We start from the raw sequence: 15,703 nt of genomic DNA on the forward strand, positions 1-15,703 counted from the left end.
AGAACATAACTCTGTATTTTTGCTCATCAACAATAACATTTCTTGAGTGCCCTATGGAGGCTGAGTGCCATTTTCTTTTCTGTGGGGAGTTATAGAGAACATGCTCTTCTAGTGGAGCTTCAAGTAAACTCTGCAATGTATAACATATAAAATTCTATAGCAAAGAAAAATGCACTAATGTTTCAGCGTCTGTAATTAGCCTTGATAGGAAATCAAGGGTAAATAAGTTTATTTTGAGATATCTGACCACCAATTCAAGACGTGATGGAAAGTTTATGTTAACTAGAAAACTTCCATATGAAATATGTGTGTATACACCCATATATATCCTTCTACCTTGAATTCATATATATATGTATGTGTATATGTATGCATGTATATACATATGTGTATGTGTAAATGTGTCATATTATACACATGTGTATATATGTGTGTGTATGTATGAATGTGATATCTACCTACCTACCTATCTACTTAGCTATCTATATCCCATATAGAACTGTATGTATGTGCTTAGATATGCATCCATAGAAATAGAAATACTCCAGTTGGTAAACAATTTCCCCAAAAAAACAAGCCAAAACCAAACAAAACACCCTGCTATAATTGCTATGCATGATTTTGTGAAAGCCCTATCACAGTGCCATTCTAATTAGAACCTTATTGCTTATAATCCTGTGAGCTTCCACCCGAGAGGCTATATGGTGGATAATAGATTACTCGCATAAGAGCTAGCTCTTACCCAGTTCTACTTCTGCCATTTACTGGCTGTGTGATTTACGGTAAAGTCCTTAATGCCTCTGTGCTCCGGTTAGTCCTAGAAGAGTATAAATGGCAGGGATGGATCTGACCTGTCTTGATAGAGTTTCCTCATACACGATTTCATTGTACCCATCGAATCTCAGGACCAGTCCCCAGCCCAGTTCCTGTCCTAACCTTCCTCCTTCACAGTACTCCCTTCCATCTCTGACTAGCATGTCTTGCCAATTTGCCCCTTGATCTCTGCCGTCTTGTATCTCCACCTGCCAAGGCTCATACTCCTTTTCACGATACCTCTTCCTGCACTCTCCTCCCTATTTAGTAGTGTCCTACCCCTAACCATCGCTGATTTTCTCTGCTCTGCCACTAACTGGAGTATTTAGAATCTGTGCTCTAGTCTGAGTGAGGTTCCTTTTGTACCTTCTTCCTTTTTTCATTCTTCTCCACCTTGCATTCATAAGCTCAGACATGACTTTCTTCTGAAGAAATACTAATAGAATAATGAGTGGTAGCAATAGTAGTTATGATTATCATCTTGTTATAGATAAGGAAACTGAGGTAGATAGAAGTTAACTGAGTTGCCCAGAGTCACACAACTAGTAAGCGTCTCAGGAGGGAGTTGAACTTAGGTCTTCTTGATTTCAGTTCCAGTGCTCTATCCCCTCTCTCATGTGGCCATCCCTTCTTTGATAGCACCTTTCTTAAAACAAAAACAGAGCAGGAGTCAGTATACTTCTAGATTCTAGAACTTTCCTCATAATCCCAAATCATCATTCTGCTACCAATAGAAAATAAACTCTCTGGTGTATAAATTCTGTCTAACTTCTAAATTGTGTTCCTGGTGCCTGGCACAGTGCTTGGCATGTGACAAACCCATAACAAATATTTGTTAATTGAGTTAAAGAATCAAAAAATCTAAAAATTGGAAGAGACCTCAGAAGCTAGCCCCATGCATATCTAAAAAAAATCAATAATAGTAATAATCTTATCCAATATCGATGTTGCAATTTGATAAAAGTTTATCTAAGATCTTTACATGTTTATCTTATTTTATTCTTTTTTTTTTTTTTGCTAAGCAATAGGGTTAAGTGACTTGCCCAGGGTCACACAGCTAGTAAGTGTTATATGTCTGAGGCCGGATTTGAACTCAGGTCCTCCTGAATCCAGGGCCGGTGCTCTATCCACTGCGCCACCTAACTGCCCCATTTTATTCTTTTTTTAAATATTATTTTTTCCAATTTGCATGTTCCTTATTTTATTCTCACAGTAACCCTGTGAGGCTATGTTTTTCCTCATCTCACCAATAAGGAAATTTGGACTGAGAGAAATTAGTGATGAAAGCCTTGCCTAAGGTCACACAACTAATAAGTATCCGAAGAGCCATTTGCACTTATGTCTTCTTGTCTTCACATCCCTAATGCTCTCTGTTATGCCATCTACCTGACTAATCAGCTATAGCTATTCAATAAAGGATAATCCTACTTTTCCTTGAAGATGTCTACTTGGTGGCACACTCTACCTCCAGCTGATACCCAATCCTGACTCTTGTGTTATTTATTCCGATGATGTACTTTCTACCACATTTTTTAATCTCAAACAGGCAGCATGGTGAAATCATGATGCCTATAATAATAATAATAGCATCCTACCTTTGCTACTTAATAGCTATATGACATTCAGCAGGTCACTTAACCTTTATGGTCCTTGGTTTCTTCATCTGTAAAATGAATGAGCTGAATTATAAGGCCTCTGTGGTCCTTTCCAACTTTACATCTATGATCTTTTGAGCCAGTAGTCCATTGGCCCTCTTAATTTCTCATTTTTACTTCACTAATCCACAAAACTGGTATTTCTTGGGAAATCCATACACCATTCCTCCATCTTCCTTTTCTGTTCTCATTCCCAAGCTATTGGAAGAAGCTGGGAATCTACATTGCCTAAGTATAGGACACATTCAAGTTTTCCTCAACTGGCCCCTCATGGCTGTACAGCAGTCTTTTATTCAACACTTATTAGTCTCATTCATACTTGCCACATTGACTATTCTGCTTCTTCTCTTCCTCATCCCATACCACTCACTCTCAGCAGAGCAACTCACTTTCTACTTTTTTTTTTTTAATGAGATCATTCAAAATGAAGTCCTTTGTCTACTGGACTTTCTCTCTCCAAACTTCTCTGTGAATTCTCCCTTTCTTTTTTTCAGTTTCTGAAGAGAAGTGTTCACCTTTGTGCCAAAACCAATCTTTCCTTTGCCTACGTATTTCATGACATTCCCTTCTTGTCTTTTCCACAACCTTGCTTTGTAGATCATCCCACTTTTTTCTTGCTCTTTATGCCTCCCTTTTTCTACTGGCCCTTTTCTTTCTCCTTATAATAGTGTTCTGGTCTTTCCTACCCTACAAAATATATCTGCAAGCTTACGTGTACACACACACACACACACACACACACACACTCTCACTCACTCACTCTCACTCATTCATATTCACTCACTCCTTTGGCCCTGACAACCATTCAAACTATTTTCTTATGTCATTTTTCTCCTTCATTATGAAACATTTAGTAGAAGTAGGCTTTATTTGCTGCCCACACTTTCTTATTACTCATCCCCTGTTCAAGTCCTTGCATTTTGTCTTCTCTAGTTAGATCAGTACTAGAACTGCTATTTCCAAGGTCTTCAGTGGCATGATTGCCAAATTCTTTCTTTCTTTTTTTTAAGTCTTTAAAATCTACGAAGTTCCTATAGTATTTGGCATTGCTTTCTGCTCCTTATTTTTTGCTATTATGTACGTCATTAGCGTCCAGAATATGAATATCTCCAGATCATCAGTCTGATCATTTCTTCACTTCCCTTACATATTATTATTCCTCCTTCCTCTCCCTAAGTGTTAGAATCCACCAAAGCATTTTCCTATATTCTCCTTTTCCTTGGAAGAGTTTTTCCCCTTTCAGTGCTTCACAGATCACTTCTATACAGATGGATTCCAATCCTCTATTTCTTACAGTAACTTCTCCCCAAGATCTAGTCATATTTTCAACTGCTGATTGTCCAACATTTCCCACTGGATAGTCTTTATATTTCAAATTCAACATGCTTAAATAAGTATTTATTATACTAAAATAAATATTCCTGGGGAAAATTGGGAATATTCTTGAATTCCTTATTTTTGTTGATCATACCAAAATTCTCCCAGTCATTCAGGCTTGAAAGCCAGGAGGTTTCCTTTTTATCTCTAGTTCCTTTCTTTTCTAATCTAGTCTCCACACTACTAAGTCACAGTTGACATGTATGTTTTATGTTCATGTTTATCGATTTATACATACATGATAGCATCTGAATCTCATGATCTTATCTTATTACTCTCCTCTCCTCGCACTTTTCATTCATGATCTATGTCCTGAAGAATAAAATGTAAACATGTTATTTTAGAATTCAAGACTCTTTACAATCTTATCCCAAACCTACCTTCCAGCTTGATTTTATATTATTCTCATTCACACGCTCCCTATATTTGCAAAATTAGAATATTGTCTATTCAACTATCTCATCTTACTCTCTCCTACATAAATGCTTCTCTCAATGTTGTTCTTCATGACTGAAATCAATTTTTCTATCAAAATCCCTCTTTTATTTCAAAGCTAATTTCTTGTTTTACCTTCTCTGACACCTTGCCCAGTCCCTCCAAGCTAGAAGTGATTCTTCCTTTCCCAAATCATTTACTCCTCTCCATCTTATTTTGCATATGCAAATATATCCTAAAATACGTTACACTTTTTTTTGTTAATTTCATATCCCAATTGAGAATGTTAATTACTTGAGGGCAAAAATTTTATTTTTTCATTTTTTTTAATATCCTCAGTGTCTAGCACAGTGGCCATTGATTGCCTAATACATCTTCATTGGATTTAATTTAGTTGAATATCCAACACATATTAAGAGAACCTTATAGGAATGATCAAACTAACAACACATTTTTGCTAGTTAAAGTAGGAAGAAATGATACAGTCAGAATAGAAGTGAAATGTACCCCTGGGGATGGTGAAGTCATAAGTAGGGAACTGAAATAATTGTTAGGACAGGTGATGTTTTCATCTTTGATTTCAATTGAAAGATATAATTTTTGACAAAAATGGTATAATAAGCAAATAATTATAGTTCCTAGGTGGTATTAAAGAACACAATTTTGTTTCTCAGTTATCTGATAACAGAAGAACAGGAATTTGACCAAGAAGACAGAGCATTTCTATGAAAATATGGAAAACTATGTGGGACAGGAGATTAATGTGATCAAGAGAACCTTAGTTTTAAATTGGAATGGAGGAGGACATTCTCATTTAAAACTCTAAAATTACATAGAGAAGAGGACCAATAGGAAATTCAAAGAATCATCATGGTGGACAAGGCATACATTAAGATTCCTATGGGAAAAAACATGTGAACAGACTGGAATTGTCTCTGTGGCTTACATAACAATCTATAGGATTTGAGGTACAAACAAAATTAAATTTAAATTTTAGCATGAGGCTTTCAATAGGATTTCCTAGTTTTGAATGCCATTCATGAATGACATCATGAAAATGATAAAATATATTTTTTTCAAAAGAAATTGTTTCCATGGAAGCACAGGAATAAATCAATAAATTTGTACATGTCTCTCTAGATAGATAGATACATACATATATACACATATACAAAAATATATGTGTATGTATCCATAGATATACATACCTTTCTCTCTGAATCTTTGTGCATAATATGTGTGTATATACACATATGCATATATTCTAACGTCTGTTTATAAGTTTCTAAGCTTCATGATAAAAACCTTACAGACAACTTAAAGATGAAACTAAAAAGAAAGAGAAATAGATGTTACATTGTTGGGTGATAGCCTATGACCTGCCGAGATGCAAAAAATCTATAGTTTGTGGTTTGCTAGTATGATTTTCAACAGTGTTACTCAAGCAAAATATAGCAGCATTTGGAGACTTCAGCTTGTACTCAGAATGATTATTAGGACATTCATATTGGACATACTAAAGCTATAATGTTGATTTCAAGGGACCCATATGATTTAATTTGTATCAAGTTAATTAATATGTTGGTAGATTTTTTGAAAGCAGTGGGGCTTAAAAAAGAGCTAGACCTGTGTATAGTGACACTAATCTCTCAAGTAGGACAGCTCCAACTTGCTTAACCATAAGTGTTTTAACATAAAGAAAAAAGTTCAGGGAACTAATCTATGTAGTCCTAAAGGGAATGGCATATGAGATTTTAACTCTAGGATAATAGTGTATTCAAGATTAAGAAAGAACTAAAAACGAATTAAGCCTTGAGACAAAAACAACAAAAATCCTGCATTTGAGATCATCTGTTTATGTAGGGGTATGTAGACGAATGTTGAATATGTGACCCTCACCTATTCACACTATGTCTTAGTCCTTGAATAAATGACAACTTGTTAATGTAGGTAAAAAAAATAGAAACATGGTAGAGAGCATTTGATTTATTTAGCATCTGAATCTAAGAAAATTTTGAATAAGGAAATCTGTGTTTGACAAAGCTATGGGAATGTTTGTAAAACTAGAAGGAAAGGCAAGAACAGAAGGGTGAGATTAAAACATAGAACACAACATAACCCTGCCATGGGAAAGCAAGATATATGTTATGTGTTTGTATATGCATACATATATGTGCATATACATGCATACACATACACATGTGTGTATATACATGCATACATGCATGTGTGTATTTGGGAAGAGATGAACTGAGGGACAGATGCTAGATGGGATTTTGGAGAAATATACATTCTCTCTTCCTTTTGAATTGGGTCCTTGGAACCATGGAGTATATTCTCTTTCTCACTTTTCGTATTTTTCGGTCTTTTTCCTCTTCATCTAAATAAGGCATTTCAGTCTTCTATGTTAACATCTCTGTGTGACTATGATGTTATGAAGTATTAGCTCAAAACTATTATCTGGTTAAAATTAAAACTCACAATTTGAATAAATAATAATTTACACATTTTGCTTTGAGTTAAAATATTTCAAGAACAATTAATAAACACATTGATTCTGCTTATTTACTAAATATAAGACCTTGATTTCAAGAGAGGCTCTTTGACTGTATTAATTTAAGAGAATGTTGCTAAGATAACACTCTTCAAAAGTTTAAAATATTCTGCATTCATATACTCTAGAAATGTGTGTGTGTGGGTGGGTGTATGGGTGTGTGTAAAGCGTATATTTCTACATGACAAGACCATATTACAAGGTGTTTCTACATCTGCTAGAACCTATCTTTAAATATGGGGCATTCAATAAATGTTTGACATAACTTGCTGATAGTTTTTTACTCTCTTAAATGATAGAGAAATCACTACTCCAGACTTAATTCTGACATTCAGGAAAAAAAAAACTTACAGTGTTGAAATAATGAGCTTCTGAGGAGTGAGCATGATATTTTGGATTATTTTTTTCTCTATAATTTTTATGAAATAACTTTTTTTAATATCACCTTTTCATTCCCCTATATCATTCTTGCTCCTTTACCTAAAGAGCTGTCCCTGGTGACAAAGAATAAGAAAAGGGAGTTAAAAAGGAAAACTAATAAATAGGTGAATAGTAAGATTGTATATTCAATATTCTGTAACCTTGTTTCCTGTGGGGGCACATGAACCAAGAAAGTTAGAAAAAAAAGTCCTGAAATGTATCCATGGGTACTTTTTTTTCCCATGGGAGTCTCTGACCCAAGGGTTGAAATAGAAACCTTAAACTGTTTAGTGCTCCAGGCCTTAGGTAATGGCAGCCTGCATCAGGGTGCTGGTAGTGTCAGAGAAGGCAAGAAGCAAGAGTTATCACAGTATTTGGAGTAGACAATGCGTGGCAACAAATGAGATATGGAGCGTGAGAGAGAGGGAGGAGTTGAAGAAGCTGCTTAGATTGCAAACCTGAGTGACTGAGAGGATGGCAACGTCCTTGACAGTAATAGGAGAGGAAGATTTGGAGAAAATAGTGTCACTCCATAAGATTGATATGGTACCTCAAGTTTTACAAAGAGTTTTACATATATTAACTTATTTGATCCACACAATATCCTTGTGATGCAGGTGCTATTATTTCCTCATTTTTTAGATATAGAAACTTAAGAACAGAAATTAAGTGACTTACCAAAGGTCAGAAAGCTAGTAAGTGTCTGAAACAAATTCAGACTCAGATATTCCTGTCTCAAAGTCCCTGGGCTCTAGCCAATGAACTACCTAGCTGCCTACCTGAGAAAAATAATGACATAAATTTAGGACATGTTAAGTTTAAGATGTCTATGAGACATATAGTTCAAGATATCTAGTAGATATTCAGAGAATCATTATAAATTGTGCCAGCCGCGCTGTGCACTCTCCTCCTATAAGGAGCAGGCTGCCAGAGTCATACTTACCAGTCTTTGGGTACTACCCAGATAAACACACAGAGACGAGCCAACCAGGAGGTGCCAGCACCCGAGCTTTATTCAGAGGCCATCACAACAAGGCCAAGCAGGAAGGCCATAGCAAGAGAGCAGGAGCAAAGATAGAGCGAGCTCCGACCATGACCGTTCCTCAAGTACCTCTTAGCCCCTCCTCCTCAGCCTGCCTACTAGTCAATGATTGTAGGGTCAGATACCGGAAGGGGATGTCTGAATTTAGCCCACCAAGGGAGAGGAAGTGACGCAGGAGGCTAGGACCGGATACAGGAAGGAGGCGTCTGGGATTAGTGCATAGACAAAGGGAGAGCACGTGACCTAGGAAGTCAGGGCCAGATACCGGGAGGAGGCGTCTGGGGTCAGTGCTACACAAAGGGAAGGTACGTGACCCAGGAAGTCAGGAAGGACACAGGAAGGAGGCGTCTGGGGTTGACGTTGCATTTAGGGAGGGGACTAAGCAAAGGGAACTCATCCTCTGCCGTCCCACTCACACGTGGCACAGCCCCCTGCCTCAGGAGCACGAGCTCCGGTTACTTCCTTGAATTCTGTTCCTTCCCCAGCTTCATAGCACTGCCCACTGCCTCAGGAGCGTAAGCTCCGGTTACTTCTCTGTATCCAGCCCATTCCAGTTCACCACAACTCCGCCTACCACAGCCCCTGCCTCGGGAGCGTGAGCTCCGGTTACTTCCTAATACCCAGTTCCTACCCCATCTTGCCGCAACCCTCACTTGGCAGTAGCCAACATCAGACAGTCCCTCACAATAAATGTTATGGATTTCAATAAATTTAAACATCATTTATGACTTTGCCATAATCTGGTTTCCTAAAGTATTGTTATAAACTAGGAAGTAATTGTATCTAAATGAAACAGCAATGTATTTTTAAATTATATAAAACTCCTCATCTTTTTTTGCTAGAAAATTACCATCTTATTCCCAACTTTTTGTGATTAAATTTGAACTTGCAAGGGATCATGGTAGACAATCTATTGAGTATAATCTTACTTATGAAGTTGTTTGGAGGAAACTTAGTGCCAAACAGTATTGCGCAGATATTTTGCCTTCTCCATATAAAACTGATTTATTTGTGCAGTTTTTTATTGTTATGTTAGCCAGTGGCACAAAACACCATAGACTTTTGTGGGTTTTGATTTCATTCTTCAATCTTTATGATCTCTTGGTGCCATATTCCTTATATAAGGAATGTTGTGAGAAGATCTCTTCCTTCATTGATTATCTAGACACTACCTTACCTTCTTTTTGTAACTTCGGCACTTAGCACATAATAGGTACTTAAATAGGTACTTAATAATTCTTTATTGCTGGGTTAATGGCATCTGGTCTGTTTCCTACTTCTTCAAGAGCAAAATATGAAAGGACAGAGAAATGAAGTAGAAGAACTAGAGGGGGAAAAAAATCACAAAACACCACCACCAAAAGAAGTTGTCTCGCATTGCCGGTAGCTCTCTATTCTGTGATTTATGTAGTTGGCAATTTAAACTCTTCTGGAGTTTCATAATTCATTTGCTAATTTGAAAAAAATATTTATCAAATACCCACTTTGTGTAATGAATGTACTGAGCTTGGAACTGAAGGAGAAGGACGGATAATAATTTAAATGTGTGCCTCACATTAAGATGAGGCTATCTCTTCTCAAGTAACACACATTTACCTAAAACTTTACCCAAGTATTAAGTTGTGGGCATGGTGGTAAATATCTATAATTACAGCTTCAGGAGAGGTTGAGGCTGGTGAAGCTCTTGAGTTTGGGATTTCACAGCTGCAGTGGGCTAGGCCAATTGGGTGTCCACATTCAGTTCTGCATTGATACAGCTAGTTCTTTGGGGGTAGTGGGAGTGGGTTTTCTCAGAAGGGGTGAACTGGTCAGAAATAAAGCAAGTCAAAATCCTAAGCCAATCAATAATGGAATTAAAGCCATGAGTTTCCTCTGTACTTCTAACCTGGGTGAAACAGTCTTAAAACAAAACAGACAAATAAATAAAAACCGTTTTTTTCTGTAATGACCCTATGTGGTAAGTAATATAAATATTATTTGCATTTTACAGATGAGTAAACTATGCTTTCAAGAAGTTGGATAAATGGCAAAAGTTTACACAGCTTCTGGGTAACAGAAATAGTACTCAAACTAAGGTTATTATTTTTTTTTACCATAAGCCCAATGCCTCTTCTCTATAAATCACTAGTAGAATAAAATTAAATTATCGTTTGAAACTATTGACTTTTAATTAATAGAGAATAGAGGATAGTGATATTTTGAAATTTTGATGAAGGTTAATTAACATGGAATCCCATTAAGTAATCTTTGTCATGATATTAACATAGGAAATTTTATACTAATTTAATATTTCATAAACTTGTGCTTCTATAATGTTTATAACTTACTTGTAGATAATTGTGCATCATATTTATATACTCCCAAGGTCCATGGTTATGTGGTTATGGGTGCTGTATTCATATATTCAGAGAATGACCCCTTGACACTTTAATAGATAATATTCATGCATTTCTGTGGCCAAACATTTTCATTAGCTTGTAGAACTAAATGTCTCCAAACTCCTTAAGTTGATTCCTTGATGATAGATAAAAAAAAGCATACTAAAAGCCCTTTTCAATTTCATAGTGCCCATTTTAATAGATCTTTAACTTCTCAGGTATAGCAACTATCAGTGGCACATCTATATCATAAAGAGACATTGAGTAGGACTTGATTATAGGTTCTCTGAGGGAATTAGTGTTGTACTGTATTGCTACTAAAGGAATATAAAAATATCCTCTGTAGAAATAGTGTATATGGAGTGCATTTGTTCACCTATCTCTTGAAATTTAACAGTGTATTCAATGAAACAGTAAATTCAATAAAATGTCTAATAGAAATTTGTGTGTAAGGATTAAAAATTAGTTCTAGTTTTATAGATGAGTATGAAGGAGAGTTAAAGGGGCTAGAAGATATTTCAGGACCTTGTTGGTCCCTAGCTGACCCATCACACCAGAAAGTGTCCCATTACAACTTTGGTTTGCTCCATTTTTACATCCTGCCATAATTGTTATGACAGGCAAGGGGAAAAAAAAGTCTATATCTCTATCTGTGCCATGTGGAAAATGAAAATTCTTCAGATTAACTTAGGTTGACTACTTAGACATGATTCAATGGAAATATGAAAGGATGTTCATAGTTGAGTGGCACATAGATCTATATTTAACTGTGCTAATTAGCACTTTTGTCATTGACAGATAAAAATATGTATGACATTCTCATCAATTTGAAAGATAACAAAGATCAGGGAGGAATAGTTATACAATGAATGAATCTATATTTAAATGTTTTGAAAGGCTAAAACACTGAGGGAAATGTAATGTTACGAAATTTAATACACAAACAATAAAGTTGTATTCATATGAAAAATATAGAGGTGGTTCTATATTAGGAAAATAATAAACCCAACAGACCACATATACATAACAAAAACAATAAAAATCACAAGATTGTATCAGTGGGTCATGGAAAAAAGCATTTGACAAAATACATTTATTTTTGTGAAAAAAAAGAACAGAAACATAAATGCATTGTCCTGTAATATGATAGAGAGTATTTATCTAAAACCAAGAGCAGTTATATCTGTTTGGAGAAATATTAGAGGCTTTTTCAATAAGATCAGGGGTAAAGCAAGTATGTCCATTATTACTGTGATCTGTTTTTTTCTTTAGAACGTTGGAAATGTTAGCCATAGAAATGAAAAGAAAAAAAAGTTAAGGGGTTAAGAAAAGTCAAAGTGGAAACAAAAATATTGCTTTTAGTAGATGATAAGATGGCTTATTTAAAGAATATTAAAGATTCATTTTAATAATTTAAACAATTAATAACCAGTAATTTTATTAGCTGCAATTGTTAATAACCTAGAATATAAAATAAACCAACAAAGATCATCAGATTTCTGTACAATATAAATAAACTACAGCAAGAAGAGAAGAAATTCTGCTAAAAAATATCCTACAGAATGTGTAAAATATTTCAGAGTCCACCTGTGAAGACATATAGAGTAACTCTATGAGTATAACTGCAAGATGTTCTTTATAGAAATAATACTATTAATTCTTCACCATTAGGCCATTTTTATAAAATGATAATATAAATGAAATTAATTTACTTATACCAAATTGCCAAAGGCTTAATTATATATTTACATATATGTATATTACATATACGTATATACATACTTACACACATAATCAAATAGAGATGAGGGAAAACAAAAAGTCAAGATCTGCAAGAAAATAATTTGTCTTAAAGACTGATAAGGAAGGAGGCATTGTAGTATCATGTCTCAAACTATTCTCTGACATAATAATCCTAAAAATAATTTGGTACTAGCTAAACATATAAAGTTAAACAGGGGAGCAGATTACAAAAACAAGATTCAGAAGCAAAATGGAGGATTGTAGAGATGGATAAAACAAAGCTTCCAGATACCAGGATAAGGACAACAATTAGCATTTGACAACCATTACTGAAAAATATTGGAAAACAGTCTGTCAGAAATTATTATGCTTATTACCATAAGTAAATCAGAGGAATGTGAAATAGTTTACATGTCAGACCTATGGATAAAGGAAGAATTTAGGACCAAACATGATATAGCACCACCAAATGTAAAATGGATAATTTTGAATATATTAAGTTAAAAAGGTTTTGCACAAATAAAACTAATGCAACCAAAATTAGAAGGAAAGTAGAAAACTGGGTTTTTTTTTTTTGACAGCAGGTATCTCTGATAAAGGCCTCATCTGTAAAATGTATAAAGAATTGAGTCAAATTCAGAACACAAACATATATGTAATAGACATGTGTGTACATGTGCATATGTGTGTGTGCCTATACATATACACATATATAAAACCATTGCAGCTAAAAATCAAAAGGGAAACAGCCGACTGGGTATAAAATCTTTGCAGTTAACTTTTCTTGCTCTAAGAGAAAGGCTTGAATTAATGAATATGTGTGGTGTGGGTATGGTTATATGCACACAGACATATACATACATATATTTGTTGTTGTTGAGTCAGTCAGTCATGTCCAATGTTTTGTGACCCCATGACCAATACTGTCCTTGAGGTTTTCTTGGCAAAGATACTAGAGTGGTTTGCCTTTTCCTTCTCCATTAGATTAAGGCAAACAGATGTTAAATGACTTGCCCAGGGGTCATATTGTTAGCCAAATTTGAACTCATGTCTTCCTGACTCTAGGCCTAGTGCTCCATCTGTTGAGCCACCTAGTTGCCTTCTAAGCAAAAAGAGATTAAGTGACTTTCTGAAAGTCACACAACTAATACATGCCTGAGGCCAGATTTGAATTCAAATCTAACTGACTACTGGCCCATCACTCTATGCATTGAACCATCTAGCTGTCCTTCATACATACACACTCACATATGCACACACACACAAATGCTCTCACACTCACACCCATTCATTCATTTAGAGAGAGAGACAGACAGAGAGACAGAGACAGAGAAAGAGAGAGAGAATTGAAGAACAAAGTTCATTCTTCAATAGGTATCAAAGTGTATAAACAAGTAGTTCTCAAAATAAAGCAAGTTATCGAGAACCAAGTGGAAAAATGCATCAAATAACTAAAAACAATGGGAAAGCAAATTAAAGAAAAACCTCCAAGGTGCCATCCCACACTCATCAGACTGTCATATATGACCCAGATATGGAAAAATGACATTTGTTGGAGAGTATGTAGGAGGAGAGGAATAATAGTGTGCTCTTTGTAAAGCTGAGAATTGGTCTCACCATTCTGGAAATTAATTTGGAATTACTGAAAAAGTACTGAACTTGTACTACTAGGCTTATATCCCAAAGGGACAGAAGAAAGAAGGAGAAGACTCTTATGTAAATATACGTGCATGAGTGTTCATGTCTGTATTCCTTACAATGCTTTTTTTGTTGTAGCAAAGAACTGGAAATGAAGAGGGCACCATTCAATTGGGTAATAGCTGAGCAAATTGTGGCATGTGAATGCTATGAGATATTACTGCACTGTAAGAAATAATGAAAGAGGTAGATTCAGAGAAACATAGGGAGACTTTTATGAACTGATTGAGTTTGAAGAGAGTAGAGCCCACATAATTTGTGTATCATAAAATTGCTGAAATAAATAAGAATTTTGGCCAATGAATTGACCAACCACAACTCTAGAGGACCAATGAGAAAATCATGCTAATTACTCTTTGAAAAAGGTAATAAATTATAATTGTGAACTAGGGAATCCATTTTCAGAAAAGAGTAATACATGGATTCTGCTTTGTGTGCTTATTCTTACTCATTAGGAGGAGTAGAGTTTTTGAGGGAATGGGAAGAGGGGAGCTAATTTTTTAAAGCACCTCATTGAAGTTCTTTAAAATGTGTGGAAGATAATAGGTTTAGTAAGAACTTTTAAAACGAACATGCTGAATTCAGTATATACTCAAAATAAACTGTGCATAATGAGATGAGAAGTTGCATATATAGTATATCTTTGTTGTTTGTATACTGAAATACTGATAATAGTTTGTCAAATTCAAAATAATAAATTCATAAAAATGATGAAAATAAAATCTTACCCTTGAGTGTATAAGAATCAACTTCACAATTACAATATGGGGTAGGTATGGCTAGATATCACTTGAGTGGAAAAGTTCTTAGGGTTTTAGTATATTGAAAGTTCAACATGAATTATGCCACATACATTTTTTATTCATCTATCTGCATATTTGTTGTCCCTGTGACCCTGCACTTGACCTCAAGAATTCATCCATTTGAAGTTAGTGTCCATTTCTTTTTTTTTCTTCTAGCAACCAGTCTGGCGATACTAGCTGATTAATACCTGCTCATCAAGCCAAATGATAAACAAAAAAGATGATAAAATATTTGGCCATAGTAAGAGAATCATCATATCTTAGATTAGGAGGGTCATAGTTTCATTGGATTCTACAATACTCTTAAAATTAAACAATACTCTTACCTAGAGGATGGGATTCAGTTCAATTTGCCCCATTTTAGGAAGGACATTGATCAACTGGAGAGTGGTCTGAGGACAACCAGAAGAGTGTAAGAGCTTGTATTCATAAGCATGAGAAATTCAGCTGAAGGCATTAGGGGATTTTATCCTAGAAAAGAGAGGATGTATTGGGAACCTGATAACTTTCTTCAAGTATTTGAAAAGTGTCACATTGGTGAAGAATTACACTTATTCTGCTTGACTCTGAAAGGATGTGATTTATGACAATTCAGGGAAGATGCAAGAAGGCAAATGTAGACAAGTGTAGAGGAGTTTCCTGACAATTATAACCATCCGAAAGTAAAATGAAGTGCCTTGCAAAATTATATTAGAAGTTATAGTTTCACTCTTTCTAGAGATCTTTAAGCTAAAAATTGATGTCCATTGGTTGGACACCTCATAGGCAAGATTCTTATACAGGTA

General features: G+C 35.2%; 1 protein-coding gene across 2 annotated transcripts in view; it reads left to right on the forward strand.

Annotated features, from left to right (window-relative positions):
* The window catches only part of PLXDC2 (plexin domain containing 2), a 490,381-nt gene that overhangs the window by 335,416 nt on the left and 139,262 nt on the right, over positions 1-15,703 (forward strand). The window lies entirely within an intron of this gene.

Source organism: Vombatus ursinus, unplaced genomic scaffold, assembly GCF_900497805.2.
Source record: "Vombatus ursinus unplaced genomic scaffold, bare-nosed wombat genome assembly UNPS02005459.1, whole genome shotgun sequence".
Taxonomy (NCBI): domain Eukaryota; kingdom Metazoa; phylum Chordata; class Mammalia; order Diprotodontia; family Vombatidae; genus Vombatus; species Vombatus ursinus.